At 39.5% G+C, this 20,766-nt stretch overlaps 1 protein-coding gene across 1 annotated transcript in view; it reads right to left on the bottom strand.

Moving 5' to 3' along the window:
* The window catches only part of ATXN10 (ataxin 10), a 338,101-nt gene that overhangs the window by 77,894 nt on the left and 239,441 nt on the right, over positions 1-20,766 (bottom strand). The gene's annotated exons all lie outside the window — the stretch shown is intronic.

Here is a 20,766-nt window from a genome sequence, read left to right on the forward strand (position 1 = left end):
GTCTGCTGAACTGCATTGCTCCATATGGGAAAAGAATCTAATGTTTTCCTCTCTATCTTTCTATTTTTGTGAATCAAGTCCACTAAGGGCTCAATCATGTCACAACATGTCTCAAGATCAAGGCTTAAGGGGTAAATCCTTGTCCCTGCATTGTAAAAAAAATGTGTAAATTACCTGAACTGTAAAACAAAGTGACAGAGATGTTGAGAGTTAGTGGAGACTGCGGTTCTTTACTTGGAAAAACTCAGAGAAATGTGAATTAAGCAGCACAAAGTTTCAGAATACTGGTGGTACTGCTGGTAGTAAACATTTCATCAAAAATATTTCAAAGAAGCTCAGTTAGCCCATGATGAGGCAGTGTGATAGACTGTGAGACTGCATTCACCAATAAAACTGTAAAAAAAAGAGGGATTTTAGTCCTGCTTTAATTGCCACTCTTAAATATGGAGTTGCAACTGATGCCTTCATAATAATGTTATGCATTAGTGGATGAGAATGTTAGTGGAGTCATAAAACAATGCACATGACTGCAGACAAAGCTCATGTTAATCTTTTGATAAAACTTGGTAGCGTGGATCCCCATATCCATTGGGACTTAAATTGGACTCGACAGGTGCAGTGGTCCTGGCTAGTAGATCACATTGCCAGATTGGACTAGCTAATAGCATTCACCTTTATTAGGTATGCAAGGGGAAACTAAGTAAATACAATGGAAGTAAAGAGAAAGAAGACCACAATTTAAGCTGATAGTTTCAACTGTAGGACTGTGCTGAAAGTTCTTATTCTGCACCTAAATTATACCTCCATTGCTACTGAAAGCTACTGTACTGCATCGACTGATTATTGTGCACACTGTACATTAGCATCGCAATGAAGACATTCAGTAGTCAGATTAAAATAACATCTTCTAATTCCCTTTTTGTTGTAATTTATAGTCTCTCTCCTTTGGCTGAACCTGCCAGCCATCCTGGAGGTGAACAAACAAAATGTGCTAAAGTTGCCAATTCTGGGGCCTGGTGTGAGAGAAAGCTTTTGTTTTCAGAGGTTGTATTTACTCTGGAGACTATTAATCAAAGCCTCACAGAGCTTTGTAATTCTTCTGTTACTTTCGTGTGGGTATGAACTCTCAGTGTCTGATCCACATGACTGTCTTTCAAATCCCTCAATAAGCTTACTCAATTGTAACTTACACCCATACTGGGTAAGAAAGATTCCGGCTTTTTTCAATATGGCTTTGGATAATTAAATTACATCACTAGGGTTATTGTATTTCATGTTTAGTACCAGGGACACCAGCTAACTTTCAAACTAGCTGAAATGTGTATCGAGAGCAATTCAGCAGAAATGAATTGCACACCACCAGCCCAAAAGGAAAGGATGAAGAGGGAGGAGAGAAATACCCTGTGCCTCAGATCGTCAGGCTAATGAAATAAGCACAGGATAATGAACTGAATGAGACATTAGAAATTTACTTTAAGTGTTTGTTATCCACAATCCAAAGAAAACTGTCAAACTAGCCTTCAAAGAGGATGGATAGCTCAATTACCTAGAGCTGGGTTCTCCTGGGTTAGTCAACTCATTATTGAGTGTGGAACCATTTTGCACTTCCATGTCCCTAACAGTCTGCAACCATAAGTAAACAGTGAATTACATATTGCACATTTTGAATGAACTGCTGCTCATTCATTGTTCATTTTTTTTGTTTCATTCATAAATTGCAAAATAATGCAAGTCTGTTATATAATTTTTGACAGAAATAGATGGACTAAAACACAAATCCTGTCAAGTGAACAGAATGATAAAAAACTGTAGAATACCATCACCGAAGGTTACATTTTCTCTAAACCAAAACAAAACTACTCTGGAGCCATCTGGTACTATTGAGAGCTTGAGTAAAACTGAAGCCCTTATAAACGTAGCAAGAATTCTCTGAATGCTCATTTCAATAAAGAATTTTTTGACGATAAAGGGAACTTATTGATACAAAAAAATTTAAAGGAGTACGAGTGGCACCTTAGAGACTAACAAATAAAGTTTGTTTATTTTTAAACTGCTATCTAGCTATAAAAATGTAAAGCCAAACACACAAGACCTATGCAAAGTCTCTTATGCACTGTCTGTCTATATATCCAGCACAGTACATGCCTTACGGACAGCGAAGTCCAAAACACTGTGACAATCTCCTTGGAAAGGGTGCTGCTGTATTTGGCCCAGCTCTGGGTGGTCTCTGATTGCATTGGAGAGTTGGTTTCACTACAGATTATTTAAAGTATTTAGTAGCTCCTTGGGGATAGACGATAGCTAAAGAAATGGGATATTTAATACAGGTCCTTTTCTATAACCTTCACTGTGATGTTTCCCCCAGTCATGCACCACCACCACCACCACCTTCAACTTGTTTGGACTGAAAGTTAGCCAATTAACTCCAATTTCAATCAGATATTGAAACTGAGGATAAAACCCTCACCCTGTACAGATCAGGTGAGCGCCAGTGTACACAGCACTGGAGTAGATGTCAAGAGATCTGGGTTCTCTTCCTGGCTTTGACACTGACCTTCTGTGACCTTGGACTTTCACAGCCCTGTGGCTCTGCTTCCTCTCCTATTCTTGTTTGTGTTGTCTCTTTAGACTGTAAGCCCTTGCAGGCAGGAACCATTTCTTACTCTTTGCATGTATAGCGCCAGGCTGAGGCCTCTCGGTGCTACTGTAACAAATAAAACCAATAATATTTATGACATTACATCCCAAATTGCATATCATGGTCCACATACATTTGAACAGGAAGGGCAACAGATCAGAATACAGAAATATCTACACCTCAATAAGAAAGTGTTTGTGGCAGAAGAATGATGGTCTCACATGAGCTTCCAGGTTCTCAAACTCTGGTCTGCAGAGCATGGCCTGGTCACATGGTATTAACTCTTCCAGATGCAAAATTTCCAAATGCAAAATTCAATTGAAAGAAAGCCAAAATTTGCACTACCTTCCTGATATTACTTGCTACCACAGAGGTATCTAGTATGATCAAAAATGGGAGGGGAGGTGAACCATGAGACAGCTTCTTTGTTAAAATGTGGTCCACCCTATGAATAAAATTGAGAACCGCTGCTCTAGGATCTCTCAAACGTAAAAAAAGAGCCACTCAACCACAATTCCGCATACCCTTGCCAATGTCTGCAGCTGCATCAACAAAAGGTCATGGTCATTTGTAAAGAAGCCTCTTGCATCAGCTTGGACACATGACCTTTGTCTATCACCAGAAGGAGATCATGGACTAATAAGACCAGCACAGTTTCCACTGCTCCCCTGAAGCAGTCTCACTTTGAGATTGAGTTTATTTGCTTTTGTTGATTGAAGTCAGCCCTGTGTCAATATTTGAATGAAGGGTTTTTGTAATTAAATATAGACAAACACAATCAGACCGCCTGTGTTTGAATCTTAATGCGTTACCATGTGTACTGTTTGACACTCAATACTGAATAGAATAAAGCAACAGATTTTAAACCACACAATGTTAAAAGATTCTAGTGCTTTATTTCCCATTATGGCTGTGCTGCCCTCTACCAATGGCAGCGTTTGGATCTATTCACTTTTCATTAGACAGTAAGAGGATTCCACTGGAAATCTAGGGTGAAATCCTGACCCCCTTGAAGTCAATGGCAGAACTTGCACGGACTTCAATGGGGTCAGGATTTCACCTCTGAGTATCTACAGTAACTCAGCTACATAAAATGGATATTTGAGACCTCAAAGTCAAAAAGCAAAGGGTGGCAATCAAAATGAAGCTGTTTTCCCAGGACTCTCAGAAAACAAAAGAAAAATAAAATAAATAAATTCTGGAATATTTTAGCATTTCATTTCTCTAGCCTCTCTTCATAAACAGTTACAAGCCTGCAGAAGTTCCCATCTCCAATGGCTGATGATATCATATGGTGATTTTTCTACACCCTACTTTCCCTGGCCTTTCTTAGGGCTGCTACAATTTCCTGTTGGCTTTGGATTTGATCTGTGTTTTTCTTGGCTGTGAGTTTGCCTGAAAATGTGAGGCTATTTCAGGCAAAAGTGCTTTTTTTTTTTTGCTTTTTTTTTAAATCTGCTTTTTCAACCCCTATGGCCGCACCCCTGTTCTTTCCACTATTCAGCCCAGTAAGCATTTTTTTACGTTATTTATTTCTGTTTCCAAACGAAACCATAGGGGTATTTGAGGTAGGCAGAATATAATTACACGTACTGAAATTTGGCAATAAAACTCAAACTCTGTAAAAAAGTGCCACAGAAACTTACAGCACAAACGGTCAGCGCCTTGGTTTTACACATCATCCAAACCAGGGATCTTCCAGCTGTGCAGTGCCACTTTAAATCCATACTGGGGCACTGCTTCAGCACTGGAAAAGTGCCACTTCTCACTTCCTGCAACATCTGGGTGATCCTTAGAAGTTTTCCTTCCAGAGCTTTTCCTATTTGGTCTGCAAGATCTGATAAGCTCACAGCATGAGGTGATATCACCATGAATGCTAAAGACTATACTTCTTGCCGCCCTCTTTCCTTCTCAGGAAACATTCCCAGCTTGCCATACTACAAATTTACGTGGTATTTTAACAGACTATCTATATCTCTGTGGACATCTGAGCATGTAATTGAAGGCATTTTCTAATATTCAATTAGTGATATTTTTCAGCTGGAATGAGACTAACACTGTAATCATGCTATTATGGGGCACATGCATATTTTGATGTGGTCTTTTTATAATAACACATAAAGCAATGGCATCATTTTGTCCAACTGAAAAGCTACACAGTGGAATTGAATCTAAGTTTTTCCACTTGCTGAAATGAACCTTCTGACTTAGAAAAAACAACAACACTAAGTACACTGGACACAGTAAAAAAAAAAAAAAAAAAAGCATTTCTAATTGGCCAAAAGCTGTACTCAGAAACTCAATGAAATGAAAGTGAAAACTAATTCCTACAGAATTACCCAGTCTCTCTCGCCAAGCAGAGGGGTATACAGGAATTAATGGTTGGTTGTGGATGAAAGCACAGTGAATGTGAGCAATGTTGTTTAAAACTGCAGTCCTTTTTACTACAGGAGGGCACATATTGAAGTACAGGTTCCACAAAATGACCCCCAAGTCTGAAACTGAAACAGAATAATTCAAAGAAATGAGAAACAATATTGCTTTGGGGCTACAGCAAAGAGCTGAGTGTGAGGTGATCTGGACTCTATTCACTGCCCCTGCCACTGACTTGCTGCAGAAGTCTCTTAGGCCCTGATCCAGCAAAGCACTTAAGCATCTGAGTTGTCCCCCTGATTTAAGTAAGTGCTTAAATTCTTTGCTGAATTGTCTCTACCACTGGGTTAAAGTTGAAAACTGGCGTCTAAGGGCCCATGCATGTGGGCACCCTCTGAGAACCCCAACTGCGTCGGTGATGTCTGTAGATTTTTAAATGAAAATCTATTATGAAGAGAAAAATATTTAATTTGTAATAGTAACTGTCTGTCTATGCTCCATCCAGTTTCTAAGGAATCTGTGATCTGACTATTCTGGATAAGGCTAGTGGGCACCAAGCCCCACATTCCATTTCAGAAATTAACTCCCTACAAACATGTAACTGGCACTTGGGAACCTCTAACTCTATGAACAACTTGTCAGGACGACATGACTGCACATGTGCTTACATTTCCTATCTAACTTCCATCTGTCTCTCTCACCAGGCTACAGCTTTGAGTCAAATAAGGGCTTGATGGTTTAGCAATGTAGCTTAATTTTGTGCTCAAGTTGTAACTACACTGATTATTTTATAAAGTCATAGATATTAAGGCCAGAAGAGAGCATTAGATCATCTAGTCTGACCTCCAGTATAACACAGGCCATGAAGTTTTACCCAGTTACCCTGGTATAGAGCCCAGTAACTTGTGTTTGGCTAAAGTATAACTCCCAGAAAGGCATCCATTCTTGATCTGAAGACAGCAAAAAATGGAGACGTAATTACTTCTCTTAGCAGTTTGGTCCAATGGTTCATCACCCTCATTTGATCATTTGCATCAGTTACTCCATCTATAAAATCAGATTAGAGATACTGACCCACCTGTGTACAGCTCTTCAAAGGCTTTGGATAAAACATGCAAAAGTATTTTATCTCTGCCTTTCATCTCTTGCTGGCGACTTTCTTGTCCTACTAATGCTGCTTTGATCTAATTTTTGGCCAGTTTCCATGCCATCCTTTAGTCTCTTTTGGAAAACTTCCACTGCTTCATAGGCAGGTTTATTTTATGCCAAAATCTCTTAATTCAGATTTACAAAATGGGCGACTTATTTAGGCACCTAGCTAACAGGCCTAAATTTTGCATGTTCCTCCATCAATGGGAGTTGCTGGATGATCTGTACTTTGGAAAAGTTAGATTACTTATTTAGGTGTCTAAAAAGGATTTAGGAGCCTAACTAACACCTTTGCTTAAAAATCTTGGTGAAAAGGTCTCCACCTGAAAATATTATTCCATGTATTTCGTACCAGTTGCTCAAATTGTCAAAGATTTGACTTCTCCAGCAGCAGGCTATTTGCTTGTTGGGAGGGGGAACAGGTGGAAATGGACATGGGATCATATATCTTACTTTTATTTACAGTAAGTGTACTTTTGAACAAAGACATGAAGTAGTAAAAGGCCAGCAGAGATAACTCCCAGAGCTAACAAATGACAGCCAGAAGTCCAGAAAGCAGCTCTGCAGCACCATCAGTGCAGGACTGCATGGACTAAATTTTGATGAAAAAGAAGTGGTCATAGGTGTGTGTTTAAAATGTAGCTGCCACTCTTCAGCTCAGAAGAGTTACTAAGGATTTAAACATTCGAACTGCTCCATGGATTAAAACACAATTATTTCATTTGGTTCATCACATCTTTTGTTCCAATGATTTCATGAATAAGGCATGGTGATGGTTAGTTGGCCAAAAATGTCATCCCAGACATTTTGCATTAGTGACTCCACAGCTAGATGGTTTGCATAGCAGTAGACCCATTTTGGATGCTTCTCCATGAAATGTGACATCTTAGTGAGAGTCTGGTCACCGGTTGAATGTAGAAATGTTTTATAACTAGTCATCTCTCTCAGCTAGTCACCAGGAGATGAGATAAAAACAATCAAATATGGAGGTCTGAAGTTTATTCTTGCGGTAAAAGGAACAAAAGAGCCATCAAGGGAGAAGGAAAATTAAGTTGAAAGAAGCCATAAATTTGCCCCTTACAACTCCCCACATGTGGGATAGAAGTATAGCTGTGCTAGTGATTGCTTCCCTCTGGTATGGTATAATTTTTCCTGGTTGATGCCAGTGAGATATGACTTAATAAACAACACCCTGTGTTAAAGAGTGCACAACTCCATATTCGCTTTTGTAGACTACGACTTGACCCTCTTGAGTGATATAATAGTTGTGACATTAATACTGGGCGGGGGGGGGGGAAGATAAGTGTTATAGAGTTTGGGATAGATCCTCAAAGCCTTAGACATGGATCTTCAGTGCTCTAAGAGGACAACATGCTACCCCAATTATTGGAAGCCCTCACTGAAGTCAGAAGAAAGTTACCTGAATGTCATGGAAAGCAATCATGGCCCAATGTTTTTCTGAATCATCAAAACAAAATATTTCTCTTCCCTTCTCTCCCTCCCCCTCTTCTTCCCTTTCGGTTTTAATCATGTCCCTTCCCTAGTGTCCTCAAACATCCCTGTCTGAGTTTGGTTCCTTTGGAACAGAGCCCTTACATAAAAAGTATCTAAAGGCATCTTCCTCTTAATATAATACTGACGTTCATAATCCTCCAAGGACTTAAAAGAAAAGAAGGAGTAATATCAATTATGGGAAAAAAGCTTTAGTAAACTGCAAAACTGAACTGTCAAAATCAAATAAAAAAATTCAACCATTTGCATAACATTTCCCAGGCTAATCCCCAATATAATTCAAATGAGATGGCTTGCTGTACAGAAAATAATAGACATTCTTTCTATGGGACCAAAACACAAGGTTTTGTTTATTTAAAATAATTGCAGCTGTGGGATAAAGAGCAGATGTTACCACATTGTTTCCATTTTCCCATTAATTTTTTTTTTGTAATTAAAAGCATGAAAGCATGCAACAACAAAAAAAACCAACAAGCAAACCTGTTTAATTGTGGACTATCACAATTTGTTGGGAGCCACCATATCAAGTGAACTCCCCATAGAGGGTATAGGAAGAGGGGAGAATAAGGGACAAAAAAAGGATAGGGTGGGAGATCAGAGGAGAACTTCCTCCCTCTCTTTCCCAACCATGCTCTGCATGTGGTTTATTAACTTTCTCTAGGGATGTCACCCAAAAAAGGTTTCTGCATGTTGTGTCTTCTAGGTCCACAATACCACAAACATCCATCTACAAACTGCAAAATATATCACTGAGGTCTGATGAGAGGCTAAGGTTATAGAGAAAAAGTGTTTGGCAGATAATATCCCACAAAGTGTGAGGGATCTTTATCCCGAGGCAAATCTTAGCCCTAAACCACCACTTACAAACAGAAAATATTCTGGAAATGAAAAAGACCCAACAACTAATAACCATGATACTTGAATCTGCTCGTTTTTTTGTCTCTTCCTTTCTCTCCCCTCCCACCGGTTCCTCCCATCATTCACAATAGCCTCTCATGGTATTCTGTCACTTCTGCTTCTGGCTAGAATTCAGAAGTTCAGAGAGGCGTGAAAATGGAAAACGTGAAGGAAAACTAACAATTTCTCTGACTATTCAAAAAAGGTTCATTATAAACTTCCTAAAATTTAGATGTCGTTTCAAGATAGTGGGTGAGGTGAAGGTGAATATTTCAATTTATCCAATGTAACATGCTCACTTCTGAATAGCAATTATCACTTGTGACAGCCAGGCCAGTTGGGCCTTCAGTCACAAAAGAAGATACTATTCTTTAAAAGTAGGAAGACACATGATAGCTCTACCATGAGAACATACTAGAATTTATTATAATAAATTCCTTTCTCCATATCCCATTTTAAAGGCAGACTGAGCCACTGATACATTCAAGTCTGCAGAACTCCATGATATTGCACTTAATCTACTGAATTCAACATTGGGCTCGCAGAAGCTCTGGGTAGCTGTGCAGTGTTGCCCAATCTTGCAATATTTGGTATTTTGCCCCTCTCCTTGAGTCTTGTGAATACATGAAAATCTCAACTCTCAATTTAAAAAAGTAAGATTCTAGCCCACCTGATTACAGAGAAAAGCTGGAAAAATGTGTCCAGAGTGTACCCTAAAGGCTCATACACCAGAAATATTTTTAATCTCATGATTGTTGATGTCTGATTCATGATTTTTTAAACACCTGGTGGTGGCAATACAAGGTAGAACTAACAGGGACACTTGACAAGAGAATAACTTCAACCTTCTCTTTCCAAGAATTTACACGGCGTAACCTGTTAACTATTTCCTCCCTTGTTCTTGATACAGTCTGTACCACACTCTATCCATGGCGCCAAACCAAAACAATTCATTATTCCCTCAGCTCTACTGTTGAGTCTTGTTACATCTGTCAAATGCTTGTCTTTGGTCTAGCAAATGGAACATGCTTGGAAGCCTTATTTTCAGATCTGCTGAGCGCACTTAGCTGCCACTGATTTCAGTTCTGCTGTGAGTGCTCAGAACTTCTGAAGATCAGGCCCTTGGCTTCTATTATAGTGGGAAACGTCATGACTTCAGTTCAAAGGGTACTTTAAAATGCCCTAAAATTTCTACAAGAATCAGTGGAATTGTTTCCGTCAAAGGAAAGCAGATAGTGCTATAACCTTTTTAAAAAAACACACCTCTAACCAGTATTATAATAAATATATTTGTTATAATGAGCAAACTTGGGAAATGTGATCAAGATAAAATTACTATAGGCTGGGTGCACAACTTGTTGAAAGACAAAACACAGAGTATTTAGAAATGGCTCACTGCCAAAATGGGAGGGCATATCTAGTGGGGTCCTGTACAGCAGTGGTTCTCAACCAGGGGTCCGGGGTCTCCTGAGGGGGCACGATCCAGTTTCAGGGGAGCTGCCAAATAGAACCAGCATTAAACTCACTGGGGTCCAGGGCAGAAAGCCAAAGACCCACAGCATGGGGCTGAAGTCTGGAGCCCTGAGCCCTGCCACCTGGGGGCCGAAGCAGAAGCCTGAGAAACTTAGCTTCTCATTGTACCCTGTGGTTTGGGGCCTTGGGCAATTGCCCTGATAGCTATCCCTTAATGCCAGCCCTGGCTTTTTTTAATAGCATGTTGGGGGAGCCTCAGAAATAAAAAGGTTGAGAACCCCTGCTGTAGTGGTCAGTCCTGGGTCTGGTACTATTCATTCAATATTTTCATTAATGAGGTGGATAATGAAATGAAGGGTACGCTTATAAAATTTGCGGATGACACCAAGTGGGGAGGACGAGCACTTTGGAGGACAGAATTAGAATTCAAAATGACCTTGAGAAAACTAGAGAATTTGTCTGAAGTCAACAAGACGAAATTCAATAAAGACATGCAAAGTACTTCACTCAGGTAGGGAAAAATCACATGCACAACTAGAAAATGGAGAATAACTGGTTAGGTGGGGATACTGCTGAAAAATACCTGGGGGTGATAAGTGGATCACAAATTGAATACGAGTCAACAATGTGATACCGTTGCAAAAAAGGCTAATATTCTGAGGTGTATTAACAGGAATGTTGTACGTAAGACACAGGAGGTAACTGACCTGCTCTGCTCAGGGCTCTTAAGGCCTCAGTTGTATAACTGGATCCAATTCTGTGCACCATACTTTAAGAAAGGAATGAACAAGCTGGCGAGAGTCCAGACGAGAGAAACAAAAATGATAAAAGATTTAGAAAACCTGACCTATGAGGAAAGGTTAAAAAAATTGGTTATGTTTAGTCTTGAGAAGAGAAGACTGGGAGGGACCTGATAACAAACTTCAAATATATTAAGGGGTGTTATAAAGAGGACGGTGATCAACTGTTCTCCATGTCCACTGAAGATAGGACAAGCAGTAATGGACTTAATCTGCAGCAAGGGCAGTTTTGGTTATTTATTGGACAGAAATCTTTAACCATAAGGGTAGTTAAGCTCTGGAATAGGCTTCCAAAGGAGGTTGTGCAATCCCGATAACTGGGTTTTTTTAAAGAACAGGTTGGACAAACACCTGTCAGGGATAGGCTAGGTTTACTTGGTCCTGCCTCAGTGCAGGGGGCTTGGCTTGCTGAATTCTTGATGTCCCTTCCAGCCTACATTTCTACGAAATATGTAAGTATGCTGTAAAATCCAATATCCCTCCAGAAGCAGAGCCCCTATAGTACAAGAACGCTTTAAGATCATGCCATGGCATTGTGCATATGCTATGTTCAGCTGCAGTCTGCAAGACCGAGCAATCGTCAGTAACATCCTCTCACAAAAAAAGGTTCCAGGAAGGAAAGCCTTTCCAAAGTAAAGTACGTCGTTGCAGGTTTGTACTGTGTTAGCACCTATTGGGCCCAATCCAGGATCCAGTATGCTACATACTGTACTCTCACCTATTACAAAAACACAATCCCTGCTCCAAGGAGTTTACATAACTCTTGAAACAAACCCTCCACCAAGCCCGTTTACAACTTGGTATTCCTCACTTTCATCTTTTGTCTTTCTGCTCATTTAATAAAAGAGGCAGTCAGTTTCTTTCTTTAAGTCATGTAAGTCAGGGTAGTTCCACTGAAGCGAGTGGAGCCCACCAATCTAAACCAGCTGAGCATCTGGCCCAATATCCTTTCTTCCTTTCAAAAAAAAAAAAATAATAATAATAATAATCAGCTAAACTACCCTCACCTATCCAACCCTCCACACAGACTCACGGGGCAGCAGGATGGTGGTCAGCTGGGCTTGGTTTGCTGGCGAGGTTCCTTAGGTAGATCAAGAGCTTCTCACCACTTCCAACCAATCACAGTCTGGCTTGCTGTCAGACAGTGCCAAATATCACTCCTCAGACTCTGACTGGGAGGGAGGGAGTTTCTGACATGCTTAGGCTCCAACTGATCACCATATCTGGGGTCAGGAAGGAATTTTCTCCCAGGTCAGATTGGCAGAGACCCTTGGGATTTCTTGCCTTCCTCTGCAGCATGGGGCATGGGTCACTTGCTGGTTTCAACTAGAATAAATGGTGGATTCTCTGTAACTTCAAGTCTTTAAACCAAGTTTTGAGGACTTCAGTAACTCAGCCAGAGGTTAGGGGTCTATTACAAAGAGTGGGTGGGTGAGGTTCTGTGGCCTGCAGTGTGCAGAGGTCAGACTAGAAGATCACAATGGTCCCTTGAGTCTATGAGTTGCACCCCCTGCCTTAGGCTGAGCTGGGTGAAAAGCAAAGGGCCATTCTTTTGTGTAGCTGGAACAGATACTCACTGGCAGAGACTGCCAGGAGTCAGTCCCAGTGGCAGCTCTATCTCGCTGTACAGGAGTGGAGCATCACTCAGTGCAAGCTGCCTGTCAAAGTCCAGGTGCACCACCCGTTATCTCTGGCTGGGTAGCTATTTTGCCCTTGTGGTCTGCCAATCATAACAACGGGTGGCTGATGCTCAGGCTCAGCAACTACAGCCATCCTTTGCTACAAAGACTATGTTCATTTCCCTCCTTTATTTGTTTACATTCTTGCTGTTTATTAAATAACTTGAAGCCAGTGGGCAATAAACTATCCTTAGCTGGTGAGGAGTGCTTATGAGCATCCCCTTGGACATATCTGCTTACTGCGTAGCCACATCTCATTTCCTATTCTGCCCTAACAGCTCCTTTTGTGAACTTGAAACTTAGAAAGCAAAGTTTGAGAAGACCTTAGACATACAATAATGCTTCACATCCAAAAATCTCACAGGGCTTTCACCTCATGGCAGGGAATAGATCCTATTATGTTAGTTCAGTGACAACTGCACCAAAGATATTAAATACATAATGAAATAATAAGTAACCCCCACAAAATGTTGGCTATATTTAAAAGTTTGGGGGAAACTGACACACAGAGAGATTAAGTGCCTTGCTCAAGGTCACACAGTGAGTCAGTGACATAATCTAAATGTTTAGGTTGACACCTCTCGGGAAAATATGTCTGTAGTCTATTCTTGTCTTCAGCTCTTCATTGCAGGTTATGCAGAATGAATACTTGGTGACTCTCTTGAATATCTTGCAAGATATTCATTGTATTTCTTCAGATGAAGATTAAAATACACAGCGTGTGTATATATGTGCCTACCTCTTTCATGGGTATTACCTAGCTTGTTACTTTCCCTGAAACTGAACAATACACTAGCAAACCTGTCATGGTGAAAATCTATGGACAGTTTGCTGGAAAGTAACATTTGCCAGTTTTCATTTGAAAGAATTTGGGGGCGGGGGATCAAACTTCAAAAAAGTTAGTGTCTTGACACTGTTGCCCCACTTATATTTCTGAGACAAACATTTTCCTGATATTCAGGCTACTTTGATATTTTTGGAAAACCCACTCCACAGGGAAAAAAAAAAAAAAAAGACAATGCAACCATCTCATGTTTTTTCTGCTACTGGTTTGATAAAGAGGCTTGAAGTGGGGGAATAGCCTCACCCTGGCTACACTGATTTGCAGAGGCAGCCTTCCAAAGGTAATATTCTGAGTTCAGTTCCTGAAGAGGGATGTTGGGGTTTTGTGGTGGGGAAAAGCTGGCAAACTTGTCTCTGATCTATGAAAATCTTCCTTCCCCTTACACATTTATTGGCATGTTTTCACACCTTACCCACTTTATGATATTCTGTACAGTAACATGATGCTGTCTGGTGCTTCAAATTTTCAAAGGTGCAGTCATGCTTGAAGGAAACCCGCTTCCCCCAAAACCAGAAAAAATTGGACCTGCCGTGATTGAAACCCTACATTTCTCTTGACTTGTTTTTCATAGGACTGTGCCACTTGTGTGTTCTAACATATCCTTCTTAACTCATGAAAAACACCATATCTAAAGCTTAATGCCATATGTCCTATATAGACATATGAGGCGTATTTCTTTTTTATTCATATTTTATTGGAAGTCTTACAAAGCATACAGAATAGATGCCAGTACATCAAATTCATCATGCCGAGCCTTGATAATGCAGCCCTGAAGCCTTAACGCTGCCATACGATCCTTCCTTTCAGGAAATAAAAGCCAAAGACCAGTTTTCCCTCAGGACCACTTGTGGGTATATGTTGAGGCCCTTACTACCAGAGGTTCAGACATTAAATCCCATCCAAGGAAAGTCCCTCACACAGCTATTCACTCATCATAAAAGGTACCACTCAAAGTCTAACAGTTCAGTAAAAAGTGAGAGCACCACTCCAAAACCAGTGGAGGACTCAGCCAAGCTGTCTGGTTCCAGCATAGCAACAGTCTTCTTTCCGCTGACCATTGGTGAGGGGGATAAGGAGAGGGAGAAGTGCATTTTATAGATGTGTGCATATAATCATGAGAATGAGCAAAATGCTCTAAAGATTTGCTGTCATAAGTTGACATGGATGTATATGAAAGCAATGTGTTATTCTCAAGAGAGCATGGCCCATCACCTTAACTGGATATACTTTACACTGAGAAATAAAATAGTTCCCAGAAACTCAGAATGTTATTCCATGACAAAATAGTAATTAAAAAATAAATAAATGGATCAGAGTCTCGTTGGCCCAACCTTTCCTCCTATACTGTTGTGGTGTAAATCAAAGCAGTAATGACAGTCCTTGAAATTCTAGATGTATTTACACGTGTTTGGTCTGCCTATGTTTATTCACTCGGGGTTTCACTCCGCCACTTGTTAACGTATTTGGCATGCTCTCATATAAATAAAACTAGCATTTCAAAGGAGAGCCATTCTCCATTCCCTCTTTATGCACAGGGAACATGCCAGAACTTTTGCTGAGGCTATGGAATGAGATCACTCGAGAGCAGAGTCACCACGGGCGGGTAATGATGAGGTTACCCCTATGCTGTGCATTGATGTATTCCAAACCCTTATTACAGTTACAATATATTCATATGGACATAAAAACCATCTTTTAAACAGTTCCTTGATTTTAACTCTACTCATTGTGTTGATGAAGCCACTGCTGCAGTGACTTTCTACTGAGCTATGCTAAATTGGCTCTTCATGGCAGTAAACAGAAAAAAAAGGAGAAGGGATGGAATAGAGGAATGTGGAAGGCAAGAGAGGGTCAGAAGGGGAGAAAGGGGGGGGGACACTGTTTAAATAGGGTCCTACTAAGTAGTTATAAAAAACGACAGACAACTATCAACCTCCATTTATAAATACTTACAAGAAAGCAGCAGTGTGTTCAGGCCATGGTCAAAAGCATATCAAGGTCAATGGAAACACACTGATTGACTTAACTGGGCTTTGGATCAGGCCCTTAATCCCCATTTTCCTTTTCTACAGTTTTGCCCTGACAAAAACATATGGCTCTTAAAACTCAATTTGGCCCTGAAGGTTGTGGGTTGACCAGCATCAATGAGGTTATTGAAGATATGTACAGGAATCATCTTTTGTCTCTAATGTAGACAGGGCCACTTTTACTGGCCATTCTCAGAGACAAGATACTAGACTAGATGGACCTTGGGTCTGATCCAGTTTGGCAGTTCCTATGATCCTAATTTGCCTCTGCTGCAATCAAAGCAAAATCATAGTATATTAGCTTTCCCGTATTTTAACGTCAGGGTAACAGAATAATTTAAAAAACCCTAGATACTGTAAAAAAGGACACATTATAATAGAAATATTTTTGCTATATATAATTTGCTTTATTGCCATAAAAATATTTATCACTGAAATTCGTTGAATTCCCTAGAACTTGGAGCATTTCTGGCTGCAGGAGAGTCAGCTCAAAATTTATTTCAAAGATTATCCACCCGAGGATTAAAACAAGATGAATTGTGAGCAACATTTACCATTTTCTATTATTTAGAATTCATAGGCTGCTTGGAAAAACGCAACCAGTATTCATAATATTTTAAAATTAAATCAATCTCTCAAGTTATATTACTAAAGATTTCTTCTTAGGAGCTGTATGGATCTGTGAAATACATGTTTGCATAAAGTGACAGGATTTGATTTTACCATAAAACAGAGGAGAGTCATTCCTAGACCAGCTTTTTTGGAGAAGATATGTCATTGACTTCTTGAATTCTTGAATAGTTACTTGAAGAAACCCTTGAGATGGGAGTTTTAAAAGCCATTTAAAAGCTATCGACTTAAACTGAAGAAGAGTTAGGCCAATGCTGAGCACTTTCAAAAGTCCTCATGTTGATTCCTACTACCTCAACTAATGCAAATAATGGACTAAAGCTGCCTCAGCGACTATTTTATACTACTCCTCTTTGTTCTGGACACAGATAAAGACCTTACCCATACATATGTTACTGTGAAGAAAGAAAAACACAAAAGTATAACATTAGCTTAGTTGAACTATTGAAATAATTGGGGTACTCTGCCCTTCTATGCTTTTTCAGTAATTGTTTAAATTTCCACAATGTAGTGACATGTAGCTATGCCTAATGTTTTAAAAACATATTGTGGCAGATCATAAGCTGCCATAAATTGTCATAGCTTCACTGAAGCCAGAGGTAACACTGCCTGAGGATTTCCCCCATCTTACTTATATCTTTAAAACAACAATCTAGCCAATGCTGCAAACATCATGCATCTCGCTATCATTATATCCTGTACATCAATTCAATAAAGACCTTGGCATGTTGTCAGTGTGACGATCACCAGGAGTACAGTCCAACTCCCACGGAAGTCAGTGGAAAGACTCCCATTGACTTGACAGCGAGCCGGGTGAGGCCCAGGATACGAGCAATTGGGGGGACTTTTTAAAGTCTTTCCCTATATACAAGGATCATTGCACCCACCTACTGAAACAAAACCATCTGTGGCATGGAAACATGATAACCTTTCTGCACCAAGAGCAATTTTTTTAAAAAAAAGTTTGGAGGAAATGAAAAATTAGCTTCTTAAACTGACATTACAAGGGAAATGTAAGTTTCTTTCTCTATTTATCTTACATATTTTAGGGCACACATTACAGAGCTCCAGGGTGCAGTACGGAAATCCTGTACCCAAGCTGAAATTTTTTAACATCAAAGCTAACGTGCCTACCCTCAGTGAAAAATACCACACATGGTCAGGACTGGATGAGAACACAAGGCTCTCAAACATTATGATGGGACACTGGTAGAATACTGAAAAAGGATAAGTGATACTTTACAGAAATCAGTCACAATCACCAATACCAACACCAGCAAGATCTTCCATCCAGGAGCTAAGTAAGCCTGACCATGGTTCTCTTATGAAATCTGAGGTGATGACACATGGACACTATCAAAGCTTTTGGTATTATTTAGATCAGTGTACTTATGAATGGCGCACTGACAAGCCATAAGATATTGCAATAGGACACCCTAGAAGCCAGGAGACGGGGAAAACACTAACACGGCTTCCCTACCACTAATCACCACATCAAGCCTCAAATAGGATCTGCCAGTCTCCTTCTACACAGATACCCTCTTCACTTAATTACAAGAGGCCCAGCACCTCAAATGGCCTTTCTGCTAGGCCCTGCTGAAGTTGAATTGAAATTCTGAATCAAATCCCCCAGTTCACACATGATAATAAGTGGAGGCTGGCAGTAGTTGACACTGCCCAAGCTACTGCATCTCTAACAATCAGCTAAGGTGAGGAAAGTCCAGGGAGATGCATCTATTGGTGAATAGTTATGAGATTGTTTGTGAGGCTGACATGACCCTATTTGAAGAGTGGTGGTCAAGAGGAGTAGGAGCCATGTTGGTGAGCACCTTAGCACCTTCTCTCCTCCTTGGGTTGGGGCTCCTCATTTGAACTTTTTCCACCTACAGTTTAGGTTTGGTTGAGCCTTATTTTAACCATACCCACTCTCCCACCCTCAGTTACGTCACAACATTTGTTGTGTTTGAGAAGTTTGTGTGGTTTTACACAGGATTCAGGGATACTGAGTGGGAGATGGCACTATTTTCAGACATATCCCAGTGCATCACATTGTTTATATAGGAAATTTAAACATTTGGTGAGAGAAACTTTGACTTTACCACCTTAGAGCATTGGAACTGACTCACATTTGTATTACCTGAGAGGGCCTCATCCAGTGGAACTATCAGTTCCAGTAGTCATATACCTTGCATTTTTCTTCATTATACAGCCTCTTCTTCATCAACACACACACACACACACACACACACACACACACACACACGCATGCACACACACCCCATTCACTCACCTTAGCAAGAGATCAACTTTGACACGAAGTAGAATGAGTAAGAAAAAGAAAACCTACTAACTCAAATGTGTGAAATGAACAATTTTTTTCTGTTAAAAACTGCAAAAATAGATTTCAGTGGTATCTCTACTAGTAAGTTAGCATCTTTCTACTTGTTAAGTGCTGCTATGCTTGGTGCTGTACAAGGCAGGCACAAAATTTGAACAACATGGAAAAAAAGATGTTTTCCAAATCAATGCAAATAAAGTACAATAATGCTATGAGGTTGTGCATTTAACATGAACAATTCTTCTGACAGATGAATTTTTGCAACATAGATTTCCTTGAAAGTTCAACTCTATAATAGATAGATAAACTACAATACTATGTTACCAGTAAGAATGGGTAAATACCAGACAACTTGAACCTATGCTCAAAATAAAGAGTGTCTGAGTTTCCAAAACGTTAAACTATTCTCTCGTTTTAATGTATTTCTCTACTTCCTGATTTCAACCAAAAGTACCAAGGAAAAGGCTATCTTTATGGTGTTTCCAACCTAGCCACAATCTAGAAGTGCAATAAATCAGGCAAGAAAGATTATTCTCATGAGACTTCAAGGGCAATTTCTGGATCAAAGAGGTTTCTGAAAAAGTTAAACTTTTGGATGCGTATCTGAACCAAGATATATGAAGTTCACCCATACCTTGCTAGTAGTCTAGCTTTTCACCACTACAGACTTCAGTTTAAATCCTGGTTTAGGTCACAAGTGAAAATGAGTTTCATGGTTTTCATCCTAGTGGATTTCTGTCAACATCACAAAGCCTCCATGCAACTCGACACAACGGGCAATCTCTGCTGGAAAGAAACCCAGGACTGAAACAACAGAGGTCATTACAAGATGAGACAGAGATAAATGAGCATATCTGTGTGGGGAAATTTACACAGACACATTCTAATTCAGACTCCAGTCAGTGCTGCTATTAATTCATTAATTTATTTACTTAGATTTATTTTCAAAGTGAGTATTCAGTCCAAACATTAAATACAAGCAGCAAATTGGCACAGTAATTCAAGAAAGCAAATGAGGGCCACGGTCTTCCATAAAAAATACTAGAAGAAACAAGTAATATGGTACATGGAAAGCATCTTAAATTAAATGATTAGTGTTGTGTTTTATCATTAGCTTCACAGAAAATAAGTTTTAAGAAAGTGACGAGAGGTATGGAAAAATTTCTCTAAGAAGAGACATTAAAAAGAATATGGCTTTTTTATTTATTCTTTATTTGAACACAGCTAACATAAATAACAAAGATAACAAACAGAAGAGAGTTATCTAACCTAAAGTAAAGAGTCAATATCAGATTTTCCAACAAGGTAGGTAAGATCAAACTTCTTCATTATTAAGGGCAAAGACAATTTTGACTGGCTGAAGAGATTTGCCTGTACAATTAAGTAATAATGGTCATTTTGTTATTCATCCCCAGTTTGGGGTTCTTTGTAAATTAAGATAATAAACTAATCTCCAAAATTATTCCCTTCAGAAAAAAAAAAAGAGGTAAGTAGAAGAGAAAAGGGAGTGTTGAGAGCAACAAGAGGATCAAAGAAAAGTCTGAAAGGTAAGTAAAAAAAAAAGAGGATAGGAAAAGAATGATAGGACAGGGGGGAAAGGGGAGAGAGAAAGAGAAGAATGGGCCTACTTTTACCTCAGAGAAAAGTACCCAAATAATAAATGGTATAAAGAACGGCATACAGTATTTGAGAATCTGGAGTAAAGATTTTGCAAAATTTTTCAAAGAAAAGGTTGTCAACTGATGTGTCCTCCCTCTCTTTTGCCACCCACTCTTCTCTACTCCTACATGATCCCTTGAATAATTTATTTCCAAGTGCTTACAACATATTGGAAAATAAACAAACAATAATAATCCTTATTGTGTCAGGTCCTAAATTTGGGGTGTCTTTGTTCAAGTATTGCAGATTATAAATTAGGGAGGAGAGAAAGAATCTTAATTTTCTTTGATAAGACAAAAAAGTACCTTTCCCCTCACTCTGCCATTAGTCAAGCAAAGGGATTTTCCTCAGACTTTGCAGAAAACTTCCTGTATGAGTTCAGACCAAAGGTGGAAAGGTTTTTCCCCAAATGAGAATTTGAGGAAAAATTATAAGTAAGTGACTGAAAATGTGGATTTATGAGAGTTTTGATGTAACTTTAGCTATATAGGCACTAGGTAGTCTGTCACTTTGTGACTAGAATTTACTGCAGAATTCATCCTTGGCTGTAGAATTGTGCTCTAAAAATCTCAGCTTTCATTAAAACAAAAACAAAAAAAACAAACAAATCTTATGTTTCATACCCTTGTGGTTGCAAAGACCACCCCCATAAATTGAGCTGAGTGTAAACAAACAGTGCTGTTTTCCTGAGTTTGCAGACAGTCTGAAACAATAGCCTCAAGAGGTGTGAACTATCCCATTCATTTC

Source organism: Lepidochelys kempii, chromosome 1 (assembly GCF_965140265.1).
Source record: "Lepidochelys kempii isolate rLepKem1 chromosome 1, rLepKem1.hap2, whole genome shotgun sequence".
Taxonomy (NCBI): Eukaryota; Metazoa; Chordata; order Testudines; family Cheloniidae; genus Lepidochelys; species Lepidochelys kempii.